Source organism: Idiotropiscis lumnitzeri, chromosome 7, assembly GCF_059441095.1.
Source record: "Idiotropiscis lumnitzeri isolate Australia: NSW breed Sydney's pygmy pipehorse chromosome 7, RoL_Ilum_1.0, whole genome shotgun sequence".
Taxonomy (NCBI): domain Eukaryota; kingdom Metazoa; phylum Chordata; class Actinopteri; order Syngnathiformes; family Syngnathidae; genus Idiotropiscis; species Idiotropiscis lumnitzeri.
This window is the reverse complement of record NC_142397.1, coordinates 21,075,712-21,090,259: the sequence shown is the minus strand read 5'-3', so window position 1 is coordinate 21,090,259 and position 14,548 is coordinate 21,075,712. Positions and strand designations below refer to the sequence as shown.

Sequence of the window (14,548 nt, the reverse complement as noted above, 5' to 3'; positions counted from 1 at the left end):
CTTCTATTGCTGTTTCCAATTGGTCCACTTTGGGTCACATGGACTACAGTACCCAGCAATTGCTCAGCTTTTGTTTCGTTCGCAGGCTGGCAAGCAACACAGTTGGTCTCGTTTTCAGCTAAAAATGTGTGAGTTTGATGTTTGGCATGTAAATGGTTTGTTGTGATCATTTTACATTGGTCACCGTCACTGTTGCTCGGAATGTCGAGAATCAAGTCGCCCCCTGTGTCAGTTTGCTGATATCGCTTCTCGGCCTTTTGGCTAAGACTGCGATCACCTCCTTTGGGCGTGTTGGTTCTATACCTGCTGTGGTATAGGACTTATTCATTGGGGGATATATCAGCTGTTGCTTATTGTTGATAATAACCTTTGTATTTTCAGTTATCCGACTAAGGTAAGTAAATGTAAACTAGTATTTGTTATTATTTATTATCTACGTCCTGTGGTTCTCCGGCTATGTCGGCCACCCATGCCGGCATGCGGAGGCACCACAGTGTACGTTTTACTTTCAAGGAAGTTAATGGAGAGTTCCTGGTAATGTCCAGACTGGATTTTTCCAGGAAACTTATCCAACAGACCTTGGAATTTAATGCTAATGACCTGAACTGTATCATAACGTTGCCTTTTAGCAAAGGTTTTGATGTTAGTTTCAGCTCTGCTCAAAATCTTCGCGAATTTTGGCTTCGTTATGAAGAGGTAAAAGCCCAGTTTTCTGTGTTCAATGTGGAAAAACTGACTGATAATGCTGCTAAAACAGTTATTGTCAGAATGTTTAATGAGACAGTGAATGCAGATGACATTTGTTTTTGGCTGGGTAGATATTGCACGGTGAAAGGCCAGGCTATGAAAGTGAGAGATGAGGATGGCATCTGGAACTGTGCCTGGCGGGTACCCATTCAACAATGGCAGGACCCCCAGGGCTTCCAGGGCCTGAAACATCTCCCATCAATGATAGTTTTGGGTGAAAACCGAGGCTACATACACTACCAGGGTCAACCCAAGCTCTGCCGCAAGTGTGGTGAGCATGGACACCTGGCAGAAGCATGTCAGCAGATAATTTGTGGAAAATGCAGAGTAATTGGGCATACTTTTGAAGAATGCACCAATGGCAGAAAGTGCAATCTCTGTGGGGAATCAAACCACCTCTACAGAAATTGTCCAAAATCATTTGCCAACAAATTGAAGGCTGGGAAAGAAATGGTACTGCTAAATGAAATTGAAATGGACAAACAACCAAAAGACACACCGGAAAATTCAAATCTCCCTCCAAAACCTGTCATTGGTGGAGAGGGAACAGGTGAGGAGGTGGAAGGGCAGGGGCATATGTTGACTACACCAATGGGGAGTTCAGAAGAAAGTAGCATGTTGCCACAAATGCCCACAACCGAATCGACCAAAACCAACATGGAAGACCAGACTAGTAGTGAACGCAGCGAAATTCCTTGTACACAAAAAATTAAACGACTAGCATCTGAGCGGTCTTCTGAGTCTCCATTGACCTTAGAGAAGAGGGGAAGGCCCGGGAGCTCAGAGAGCGACGTGGAAGAGCACAGGGTTTTTCCTTGCAACTCACCAAACGAGCTGTCTTTTTTGAACATAGTACTACAATCAACGCCCAAAAACCATAACACAATGAATTTAAGATTGCGAGAAAGACCATCACCAAGACTCCCGAATCCTACACCTATTGCTCAGGTGAAGGAAGAACTCCGGTCTCAAGAAATTACCTAATTGATTAGTTTTAAAGAGCTTCCTCCTTTTGATACCCTGTTTTGTAGGCCTCCATTTTAAATCATATCTTTAACTCTCACCTTCTCGACTATAAACGTTAGAAGTGTGAAATCAAAGACTCGTGCTCAGAGCGTATTGTCCTTTTTAAAAACTCTTAAGTCTGATGTGTTTTTAATGCAAGAATGTGGTATTCCCTTTTTAAAAAATGATAAGCAGTGGGAGGAAATGTGGCCACACCCATCTTTATGGAGTGGGTCGAACGAAAACCGCAACGATGGAGTGGCCATTTTAATAAACAACACTCGAATTGCAATTAAAGGTAGCACGGTTTTAATAGATGGACGAGCACTTTTAGCACACCTAACCTTCATGGGAAAGGGTTTTAACCTTTTAAATATATACGGTCCAAATGAAAAACACGACAGGTATGAACTTTTAGAGAACTTGCAGTGTCACATGCTAGGTCGTGCACCCTTTATTATGGGAGGAGATTTTAACTGTGTTTTAAGCAGAAATGATAAAAAAGGAGCTGGGGAGGATTTTAAAGTTGATAAAACATCTGTTTTACTGAAGGACATGTGCCGGGTTTTTAAATTAGATGATTGTTTTAAAACCATACATCCAAGAGAGGAGGGTTTTACATGGTTTAGCGGAGATAGCAGCAAAGCCTCTCGCATTGACTATTTATTTACACGGGGTTGGACACCAACTGATGCGAGATTAACCCCTGTCTTCTTCTCAGACCACCTCTCACTTTCTTGCAACCTGTCAATCCCATCTGGTTTGACAGTTGGCAGAGGCCTCTGGAGGCTCAACTGTTCCCTTCTTGAAGACGAAGTCCTGGTGAACAAATACAGGGAGCAGTACAAAAATTGGCAAACGCTCCAAGACCTGTTTGAATCACGAGCACAATGGTGGGAAATGATAAAGTTAAGAACCCAGACCTTTTTTAGAGAAGCAGGAAGAGAGAAGAAAAAGAAGGAAATGAAACATATGTTAGGACTACAAAAAAGACTACAAAGGTATTTTAACCTCTCACAAAAGGGTATCAATTTTAATGAGGAAATTAAACAGATTAAAAATAAATTGAGGCTTTTAGCAGACATCAAAAGTAAAGGTGTAATACTAAGGAGTAAAGAAAAGGAGATAGAGGAAGGAGAAAAATGTACAAGGTACTTTTTTAAAAGAATTATGAACAAGAGTGGGGGTATTTTTAAGTTGCGAAAAGTAAATGGTGCTATAACAGAAATAAGCAGTGAAATAAAAGAGACAGTGGAAAGCTACTACCAGAAACTGTATGACAGGAAAGAGATTCAACCTGAGACAACGTCGGAAGTATTGAATTTTATTGAGAAAACAGTGACTGATAAAGTGCTTTTAACGCGAGATTTTACTCAAGAGGAATTAAACAAATGCATAAAACAATTTAAGAAAGCAAAAGCTCCGGGTGAGGACGGACTCTGCCTGGAATTTTATTTGACCTTTTGGGACATTATAGCACCGGATTTAATCACTGTTTTTAATGAATTTGACAAAACAAGCCGACTACCAGACAGTTTTAGAGTAGGGATAGTGACACTACTGCACAAGAAGGGAGACAAGGCGGACCTGGACAACTGGCGACCTATCACGCTTTTAAATGTTGATTGCAAACTTTTTAGTAAACTTTTAGCTACACGCATGTCTGTTTTTATGGGCGAATTGATCAACCCGGATCAAACCTGTGCCATCGTGGGGAGGAAGATCACGGACAGCCTCATGCTGATCCGTGACACCATCTGTTATGCGAGAGACAGAAATATGCGGCTAGTAGTCCTAAATTTAGATTTTGAGAAAGCGTTTGACCGAATCTCGCACCGGTACCTCTTTAGAGTACTGCAAAAATGGGGTTTTCCCGAAAGGTATATAGCGTGGGTGGGATTGCTGTACCGGGATATTAGCAGTAGATTTGTGGTTAATGGGGACCTGACAAAAGCAGTCCAAATTAACTGCGGTGTCCGTCAGGGTTGTCCTTTATCTGCACTCCTCTATGTCCTATGCATAGAACCGCTGGCACAGATGTTGAGAAAGGATAAAATGATCAAGGGGGTTAACATTCCAGGTGGCGGGGGACTCACGACAAAATGTATTTTATATATGGACGATTTTAATATCCTGTGCTCAGACCTTTTATCGGTGACAAGGGCTTTGGACTTGACTGATTGGTATGGGAGGGCCTCTGGGTCAAAACTTAATAGAGCCAAGACACAAGCACAGTTTTATGGACCGTGGACATTGACAGAAAAGACAGGTTTACCCCTGACATTGACAAAAACTGACCAGAAAATACTCGGGATCAGATTTGGCAGGGAAGGGGGAGGAGAAGCAAGTTGGGGCGACGTGGTAGGGAAAGTGAGGAAAAGACTTGTTTTTTGGAGAATGAGGGAACTGACCATAGAGGGAAAAGTTTTAATCATAAAAGCAGTTATTCTACCATTGCTTTTATTAATCAGTTCTGTTTTTATCCCAACAAGAAGTATCCTTTTAGGTTTGGACCGGGCTATCTTTTACTTCATCTGGGGATCCAAGTGGGAGAGACTGAAGAGAGCAACAATGAAGATGAGCAGAGAAAAAGGGGGAAAAGGAGTGCCGGACCTCCAGCTCTTCTTGGGAAGCAGATATGTGGCCCTGCACTTCCAAACTGCACTAGAGCCCTCAAGCGCTCAAAAAGCTCGAGCAATGTTAAGATTCTGGATGGGATCTTACCTCCGGAAATTAAGACTCATCCCTAGCGATCAAAGACTGCCTGTGTCTTTTATCCTGCCGCCTGCCTATTCTTTTATAAAAGTTTTTTTAAGGAATTTTAAACTAGAAAATCAAGAATGCCATGTTTTAAAAAACCACAGATCTCTCATCTCTGTTGTGCAGGAGCGGGAAACGGTATGTCCAGTGCGCGGGCTTGCATTCGGCGAGCCCACAACTGTTTGGCGCAATGTAAACCATCCCGCCCTCCCAAACAAACTTCGGGACCTGTCATGGATGGCGGCGCACGAAATCCTCCCAGTCAGGTACGTTATGCACTCCCGAGGTATGGCAGCGCACTCAAACTGCCCCCGACCTGGTTGTGGCGCCCAAGAGTCGGTGAGGCACCTCCTCTGGGAGTGCAGTGCTGCCACGGACCTGTGGGCGACAGCCGGCCACCTGCAATTCTCGGACTTGCCAGCAAGGGAGGTCCTCAATGCACAATTCGTGCTCTATGGGGTGGGCCCAATGACGAACACAAGAGAACATTTTGCAAAGCAGTGGCTCACCCTTGCCGCCATCAAAGATGCCATTTGGACCTCCAGAAACTTGCTGGTAAGGAGGCACAGACAGACCACCCCCGTGGCTGTGCTCCGAATGGCAGCGGCTACTCTGAGCTGCCTGCGGCAAGCCAAGGACACAGTCACCAAGAAGAGTCGTCTGTGCCCGCCCGGAGGAGGGAACCGGAGCCCACAGGGAAGGTCCTGGCAGCGACGGCCTGGCTCCTCGGGAGAGAGTGGAGAGATGCAACACCTCTGAGGAACTCCTTGAAGCATCCTGGCAGGTCTTATCTGTCTGGATTCTGTTTGAGAGGGTGGGATGAAGTCCCACTTAGTAAGGCGATACTACGCTCCTGCACAACAGAGATTGAAGTGCTTTTTTTAACAATTGCTTTTTAAAAAATATTGTCTAGATGTATTTTAGATACATTTTACCTTACACCTCTATGTCAAACATGCTGCTTTTTTAACACGTTACCACAGAACTAAGATTGTGCTCCATGTTGGAGAGATGTGAACATCAATGTCTACAGTAACAATAAAAATTTTGCAAAAGAAAAAAAATCTGTTCTTATCAGTTTAATATCTGATACGTTCCCTATTTGGGGACCATATATTAAATTGATTTTTGGAACTGGGAGATGGAATAGGGGCTTGCTCCGTCCATTCCACGCATCGACCTGGTATTGCAGTACCGCCAGGAGCGGTGCACCCACCTCTGCTGGTCACAATGAATTTGTTGCTGGATGTTTCCATTCTATGTAGTTCTGTGGGAAAACGAAGAAACCCTTTAAGCAGCTGTCGTGTTTCTCAAAGGCTGTCTCTTGTTTTTGAGACTTTCACCGAATACCATGTCATGCTGCGGCTTAAAGGACATTCTTTCATTGAAGAAAGCGTCGTCTTGCTCCGTTATTGAGGGAACATGCGGTGGGTGGTCATATAAATAATGGTTTCAAATATAGATCATATAAATTTCCTATAAAGTTATAATATTGGCGCTTGGCTAATCAAAAACGTAAATAAGTAAAGTTTTGTAAAGGAGTTTGAATTGTTACACCGCTACATGTTCCTGACCACACAAAGAAACAGGAAATGAGTGCTAGAAAGGCGTGGGGCAGGGTCAATTCAATTCTCGCTTTGAATTCTTGTTAGAATTTAAGCAAGGCGTGATGGGAATGTTTTTGCTGATTCTTTTGACCTCATTCACAAATATTTACTTAATGCAAGTCTAAAAGAGACTACTTAAATTAATGTACGTGTCATGCATCATCCAGCGTGTATGTGTGTGCATGCGATCACACGTGCGTTGCAATCGGGCCCGTGACTGAAGATGGTGTGGGTGCTTAACCTTTTGGCCTGGCAATGTGTACATCTCATACTTACCTGGCAGGGGAGATACCATGATCACGAAGGTGGTTCACCCAGGGTGAGGCTCAGCCATTGCACTCCGGCTGTACTGACCCCTGCGAATTCCCCAAATGTGGGAATCTCGACTGCACAATTTCTGACAGTGGGGGACTGCGTTCGCGCTCTCCCCTGATTTCTGATGGTAATGACAATGACATAAAATCATTCATGTCACTTAGTGAGCACGGTATCATGCTTATTTGTCAACATGCGATAAATAGTTAGCTTCTTTCGCAGTTGACAAATTACTGTCATTCACCTCCACACAAGTGGTGGCGCTAGCAAGTGACAATGTCAATTGGGAAGCAGGAAGTGCGTGTAAACGAAAAGATCTCGGTTTTTTAGTCTGTTTAGGACTGTTTTACATGGTTACACGGCATGAAGTTAGCGCAGAATTCATATTGGTCCGATATGGATCACGTGACAGGCGAGCGATTTCCTAACTTTCTTTTCACTTAGAGGAGGAAAAGCAACACAATTGTCCTCTTACGATCCGCAATACGTTTTATTAGATTCTTGAAATTCGCACGTCGGACTATTTAACCATTTAAGAGCATTGCGATGCCAGTGAATGGAATACTTCTATTGCTGTTTCCAATTGGTCCACTTTGGGTCACATGGACTACAGTACCCAGCAATTGCTCAGCTTTTGTTTCGTTCGCAGGCTGGCAAGCAACACAGTTGGTCTCGTTTTCAGCTAAAAATGTGTGAGTTTGATGTTTGGCATGTAAATGGTTTGTTGTGATCATTTTACATTGGTCACCGTCACTGTTGCTCGGAATGTCGAGAATCAAGTCGCCCCCTGTGTCAGTTTGCTGATATCGCTTCTCGGCCTTTTGGCTAAGACTGCGATCACCTCCTTTGGGCGTGTTGGTTCTATACCTGCTGTGGTATAGGACTTATTCATTGGGGGATATATCAGCTGTTGCTTATTGTTGATAATAACCTTTGTATTTTCAGTTATCCGACTAAGGTAAGTAAATGTAAACTAGTATTTGTTATTATTTATTATCTACGTCCTGTGGTTCTCCGGCTATGTCGGCCACCCATGCCGGCATGCGGAGGCACCACAGTGTACGTTTTACTTTCAAGGAAGTTAATGGAGAGTTCCTGGTAATGTCCAGACTGGATTTTTCCAGGAAACTTATCCAACAGACCTTGGAATTTAATGCTAATGACCTGAACTGTATCATAACGTTGCCTTTTAGCAAAGGTTTTGATGTTAGTTTCAGCTCTGCTCAAAATCTTCGCGAATTTTGGCTTCGTTATGAAGAGGTAAAAGCCCAGTTTTCTGCGTTCAATGTGGAAAAACTGACTGATAATGCTGCTAAAACAGTTATTGTCAGAATGTTTAATGAGACAGTGAATGCAGATGACATTTGTTTTTGGCTGGGTAGATATTGCGCGGTGAAAGGCCAGGCTATGAAAGTGAGAGATGAGGATGGCATCTGGAACTGTGCCTGGCGGGTACCCATTCAACAATGGCAGGACCCCCAGGGCTTCCAGGGCCTGAAACATCTCCCATCAATGATAGTTTTGGGTGAAAACCGAGGCTACATACACTACCAGGGTCAACCCAAGCTCTGCCGCAAGTGTGGTGAGCATGGACACCTGGCAGAAGCATGTCAGCAGATAATTTGTGGAAAATGCAGAGTAATTGGGCATACTTTTGAAGAATGCACCAATGGCAGAAAGTGCAATCTCTGTGGGGAATCAAACCACCTCTACAGAAATTGTCCAAAATCATTTGCCAACAAATTGAAGGCTGGGAAAGAAATGGTACTGCTAAATGAAATTGAAATGGACAAACAACCAAAAGACACACCGGAAAATTCAAATCTCCCTCCAAAACCTGTCATTGGTGGAGAGGGAACAGGTGAGGAGGTGGAAGGGCAGGGGCATATGTTGACTACACCAATGGGGAGTTCAGAAGAAAGTAGCATGTTGCCACAAATGCCCACAACCGAATCGACCAAAACCAACATGGAAGACCAGACTAGTAGTGAACGCAGCGAAATTCCTTGTACACAAAAAATTAAACGACTAGCATCTGAGCGGTCTTCTGAGTCTCCATTGACCTTAGAGAAGAGGGGAAGGCCCGGGAGCTCAGAGAGCGACGTGGAAGAGCACAGGGTTTTTCCTTGCAACTCACCAAACGAGCTGTCTTTTTTGAACATAGTACTACAATCAACGCCCAAAAACCATAACACAATGAATTTAAGATTGCGAGAAAGACCATCACCAAGACTCCCGAATCCTACACCTATTGCTCAGGTGAAGGAAGAACTCCGGTCTCAAGAAATTACCTAATTGATTAGTTTTAAAGAGCTTCCTCCTTTTGATACCCTGTTTTGTAGGCCTCCATTTTAAATCATATCTTTAACTCTCACCTTCTCGACTATAAACGTTAGAAGTGTGAAATCAAAGACTCGTGCTCAGAGCGTATTGTCCTTTTTAAAAACTCTTAAGTCTGATGTGTTTTTAATGCAAGAATGTGGTATTCCCTTTTTAAAAAATGATAAGCAGTGGGAGGAAATGTGGCCACACCCATCTTTATGGAGTGGGTCGAACGAAAACCGCAACGATGGAGTGGCCATTTTAATAAACAACACTCGAATTGCAATTAAAGGTAGCACGGTTTTAATAGATGGACGAGCACTTTTAGCACACCTAACCTTCATGGGAAAGGGTTTTAACCTTTTAAATATATACGGTCCAAATGAAAAACACGACAGGTATGAACTTTTAGAGAACTTGCAGTGTCACATGCTAGGTCGTGCACCCTTTATTATGGGAGGAGATTTTAACTGTGTTTTAAGCAGAAATGATAAAAAAGGAGCTGGGGAGGATTTTAAAGTTGATAAAACATCTGTTTTACTGAAGGACATGTGCCGGGTTTTTAAATTAGATGATTGTTTTAAAACCATACATCCAAGAGAGGAGGGTTTTACATGGTTTAGCGGAGATAGCAGCAAAGCCTCTCGCATTGACTATTTATTTACACGGGGTTGGACACCAACTGATGCGAGATTAACCCCTGTCTTCTTCTCAGACCACCTCTCACTTTCTTGCAACCTGTCAATCCCATCTGGTTTGACAGTTGGCAGAGGCCTCTGGAGGCTCAACTGTTCCCTTCTTGAAGACGAAGTCCTGGTGAACAAATACAGGGAGCAGTACAAAAATTGGCAAACGCTCCAAGACCTGTTTGAATCACGAGCACAATGGTGGGAAATGATAAAGTTAAGAACCCAGACCTTTTTTAGAGAAGCAGGAAGAGAGAAGAAAAAGAAGGAAATGAAACATATGTTAGGACTACAAAAAAGACTACAAAGGTATTTTAACCTCTCACAAAAGGGTATCAATTTTAATGAGGAAATTAAACAGATTAAAAATAAATTGAGGCTTTTAGCAGACATCAAAAGTAAAGGTGTAATACTAAGGAGTAAAGAAAAGGAGATAGAGGAAGGAGAAAAATGTACAAGGTACTTTTTTAAAAGAATTATGAACAAGAGTGGGGGTATTTTTAAGTTGCGAAAAGTAAATGGTGCTATAACAGAAATAAGCAGTGAAATAAAAGAGACAGTGGAAAGCTACTACCAGAAACTGTATGACAGGAAAGAGATTCAACCTGAGACAACGTCGGAAGTATTGAATTTTATTGAGAAAACAGTGACTGATAAAGTGCTTTTAACGCGAGATTTTACTCAAGAGGAATTAAACAAATGCATAAAACAATTTAAGAAAGCAAAAGCTCCGGGTGAGGACGGACTCTGCCTGGAATTTTATTTGACCTTTTGGGACATTATAGCACCGGATTTAATCACTGTTTTTAATGAATTTGACAAAACAAGCCGACTACCAGACAGTTTTAGAGTAGGGATAGTGACACTACTGCACAAGAAGGGAGACAAGGCGGACCTGGACAACTGGCGACCTATCACGCTTTTAAATGTTGATTGCAAACTTTTTAGTAAACTTTTAGCTACACGCATGTCTGTTTTTATGGGCGAATTGATCAACCCGGATCAAACCTGTGCCATCGTGGGGAGGAAGATCACGGACAGCCTCATGCTGATCCGTGACACCATCTGTTATGCGAGAGACAGAAATATGCGGCTAGTAGTCCTAAATTTAGATTTTGAGAAAGCGTTTGACCGAATCTCGCACCGGTACCTCTTTAGAGTACTGCAAAAATGGGGTTTTCCCGAAAGGTATATAGCGTGGGTGGGATTGCTGTACCGGGATATTAGCAGTAGATTTGTGGTTAATGGGGACCTGACAAAAGCAGTCCAAATTAACTGCGGTGTCCGTCAGGGTTGTCCTTTATCTGCACTCCTCTATGTCCTATGCATAGAACCGCTGGCACAGATGTTGAGAAAGGATAAAATGATCAAGGGGGTTAACATTCCAGGTGGCGGGGGACTCACGACAAAATGTATTTTATATATGGACGATTTTAATATCCTGTGCTCAGACCTTTTATCGGTGACAAGGGCTTTGGACTTGACTGATTGGTATGGGAGGGCCTCTGGGTCAAAACTTAATAGAGCCAAGACACAAGCACAGTTTTATGGACCGTGGACATTGACAGAAAAGACAGGTTTACCCCTGACATTGACAAAAACTGACCAGAAAATACTCGGGATCAGATTTGGCAGGGAAGGGGGAGGAGAAGCAAGTTGGGGCGACGTGGTAGGGAAAGTGAGGAAAAGACTTGTTTTTTGGAGAATGAGGGAACTGACCATAGAGGGAAAAGTTTTAATCATAAAAGCAGTTATTCTACCATTGCTTTTATTAATCAGTTCTGTTTTTATCCCAACAAGAAGTATCCTTTTAGGTTTGGACCGGGCTATCTTTTACTTCATCTGGGGATCCAAGTGGGAGAGACTGAAGAGAGCAACAATGAAGATGAGCAGAGAAAAAGGGGGAAAAGGAGTGCCGGACCTCCAGCTCTTCTTGGGAAGCAGATATGTGGCCCTGCACTTCCAAACTGCACTAGAGCCCTCAAGCGCTCAAAAAGCTCGAGCAATGTTAAGATTCTGGATGGGATCTTACCTCCGGAAATTAAGACTCATCCCTAGCGATCAAAGACTGCCTGTGTCTTTTATCCTGCCGCCTGCCTATTCTTTTATAAAAGTTTTTTTAAGGAATTTTAAACTAGAAAATCAAGAATGCCATGTTTTAAAAAACCACAGATCTCTCATCTCTGTTGTGCAGGAGCGGGAAACGGTATGTCCAGTGCGCGGGCTTGCATTCGGCGAGCCCACAACTGTTTGGCGCAATGTAAACCATCCCGCCCTCCCAAACAAACTTCGGGACCTGTCATGGATGGCGGCGCACGAAATCCTCCCAGTCAGGTACGTTATGCACTCCCGAGGTATGGCAGCGCACTCAAACTGCCCCCGACCTGGTTGTGGCGCCCAAGAGTCGGTGAGGCACCTCCTCTGGGAGTGCAGTGCTGCCACGGACCTGTGGGCGACAGCCGGCCACCTGCAATTCTCGGACTTGCCAGCAAGGGAGGTCCTCAATGCACAATTCGTGCTCTATGGGGTGGGCCCAATGACGAACACAAGAGAACATTTTGCAAAGCAGTGGCTCACCCTTGCCGCCATCAAAGATGCCATTTGGACCTCCAGAAACTTGCTGGTAAGGAGGCACAGACAGACCACCCCCGTGGCTGTGCTCCGAATGGCAGCGGCTACTCTGAGCTGCCTGCGGCAAGCCAAGGACACAGTCACCAAGAAGAGTCGTCTGTGCCCGCCCGGAGGAGGGAACCGGAGCCCACAGGGAAGGTCCTGGCAGCGACGGCCTGGCTCCTCTGGAGAGAGTGGAGAGATGCAACACCTCTGAGGAACTCCTTGAAGCATCCTGGCAGGTCTTATCTGTCTGGATTCTGTTTGAGAGGGTGGGATGAAGTCCCACTTAGTAAGGCGATACTACGCTCCTGCACAACAGAGATTGAAGTGCTTTTTTTAACAATTGCTTTTTAAAAAATATTGTCTAGATGTATTTTAGATACATTTTACCTTACACCTCTATGTCAAACATGCTGCTTTTTTAACACGTTACCACAGAACTAAGATTGTGCTCCATGTTGGAGAGATGTGAACATCAATGTCTACAGTAACAATAAAAATTTTGCAAAAGAAAAAAAATCTGTTCTTATCAGTTTAATATCTGATACGTTCCCTATTTGGGGACCATATATTAAATTGATTTTTGGAACTGGGAGATGGAATAGGGGCTTGCTCCGTCCATTCCACGCATCGACCTGGTATTGCAGTACCGCCAGGAGCGGTGCACCCACCTCTGCTGGTCACAATGAATTTGTTGCTGGATGTTTCCATTCTATGTAGTTCTGTGGGAAAACGAAGAAACCCTTTAAGCAGCTGTCGTGTTTCTCAAAGGCTGTCTCTTGTTTTTGAGACTTTCACCGAATACCATGTCATGCTGCGGCTTAAAGGACATTCTTTCATTGAAGAAAGCGTCGTCTTGCTCCGTTATTGAGGGAACATGCGGTGGGTGGTCATATAAATAATGGTTTCAAATATAGATCATATAAATTTCCTATAAAGTTATAATATTGGCGCTTGGCTAATCAAAAACGTAAATAAGTAAAGTTTTGTAAAGGAGTTTGAATTGTTACACCGCTACATGTTCCTGACCACACAAAGAAACAGGAAATGAGTGCTAGAAAGGCGTGGGGCAGGGTCAATTCAATTCTCGCTTTGAATTCTTGTTAGAATTTAAGCAAGGCGTGATGGGAATGTTTTTGCTGATTCTTTTGACCTCATTCACAAATATTTACTTCATGCAAGTCTAAAAGAGACTACTTAAATTAATGTATGTGTCATGCATCATCCAGCGTGTATGTGTGTGCATGCGATCACACGTGCGTTGCAATCGGGCCCGTGACTGAAGATGGTGTGGGTGCTTAACCTTTTGGCCTGGCAATGTGTACATCTCATACTTACCTGGCAGGGGAGATACCATGATCACGAAGGTGGTTCACCCAGGGTGAGGCTCAGCCATTGCACTCCGGCTGTACTGACCCCTGCGAATTCCCCAAATGTGGGAATCTCGACTGCACAATTTCTGACAGTGGGGGACTGCGTTCGCGCTCTCCCCTGATTTCTGATGGTAATGACAATGAAATAAAATCATTCATGTCACTTAGTGAGCACGGTATCATGCTTATTTGTCAACATGCGATAAATAGTTAGCTTCTTTCGCAGTTGACAAATTACTGTCATTCACCTCCACACAAGTGGTGGCGCTAGCAAGTGACAATGTCAATTGGGAAGCAGGAAGTGCGTGTAAACGAAAAGATCTCGGTTTTTTAGTCTGTTTAGGACTGTTTTACATGGTTACACGGCATGAAGTTAGCGCAGAATTCATATTGGTCCGATATGGATCACGTGACAGGCGAGCGATTTCCTAACTTTCTTTTCACTTAGAGGAGGAAAAGCAACACAATTGTCCTCTTACGATCCGCAATACGTTTTATTAGATTCTTGAAATTCGCACGTCGGACTATTTAACCATTTAAGAGCATTGCGATGCCAGTGAATGGAATACTTCTATTGCTGTTTCCAATTGGTCCACTTTGGGTCACATGGACTACAGTACCCAGCAATTGCTCAGCTTTTGTTTCGTTCGCAGGCTGGCAAGCAACACAGTTGGTCTCGTTTTCAGCTAAAAATGTGTGAGTTTGATGTTTGGCATGTAAATGGTTTGTTGTGATCATTTTACATTGGTCACCGTCACTGTTGCTCGGAATGTCGAGAATCAAGTCGCCCCCTGTGTCAGTTTGCTGATATCGCTTCTCGGCCTTTTGGCTAAGACTGCGATCACCTCCTTTGGGCGTGTTGGTTCTATACCTGCTGTGGTATAGGACTTATTCATTGGGGGATATATCAGCTGTTGCTTATTGTTGATAATAACCTTTGTATTTTCAGTTATCCGACTAAGGTAAGTAAATGTAAACTAGTATTTGTTATTATTTATTATCTACGTCCTGTGGTTCTCCGGCTATGTCGGCCACCCATGCCGGCATGCGGAGGCACCACAGTGTACGTTTTACTTTCAAGGAAGTTAATGGAGAGTTCCTGGTAATGTCCAGACTGGAT

The 14,548-nt window shown here is 43.6% G+C and overlaps 4 non-coding genes across 4 annotated transcripts; all 4 read left to right on the top strand.

Annotated features, from left to right (window-relative positions):
- The first annotated feature begins 5,531 nt into the window (after positions 1-5,531).
- On the top strand, positions 5,532-5,729 carry LOC148334049 (U2 spliceosomal RNA). The gene has a single exon (XR_015844524.1). It is a non-coding gene; the product is annotated as a U2 spliceosomal RNA (small nuclear RNA).
- A 658-nt stretch (positions 5,730-6,387) lies between these two features.
- On the top strand, positions 6,388-6,551 carry LOC148334048 (U1 spliceosomal RNA). Its single transcript, XR_015844525.1, has one exon. It is a non-coding gene; the product is annotated as a U1 spliceosomal RNA (small nuclear RNA).
- Positions 6,552-12,529: 5,978 nt separating this feature from the next.
- On the top strand, positions 12,530-12,727 carry LOC148334047 (U2 spliceosomal RNA). Its single transcript, XR_015844523.1, has one exon. It is a non-coding gene; the product is annotated as a U2 spliceosomal RNA (small nuclear RNA).
- Positions 12,728-13,385: 658 nt separating this feature from the next.
- LOC148334046 (U1 spliceosomal RNA) lies at positions 13,386-13,549 on the top strand. Its single transcript, XR_015844515.1, has one exon. It is a non-coding gene; the product is annotated as a U1 spliceosomal RNA (small nuclear RNA).
- The last annotated feature ends 999 nt before the right edge of the window (positions 13,550-14,548 follow it).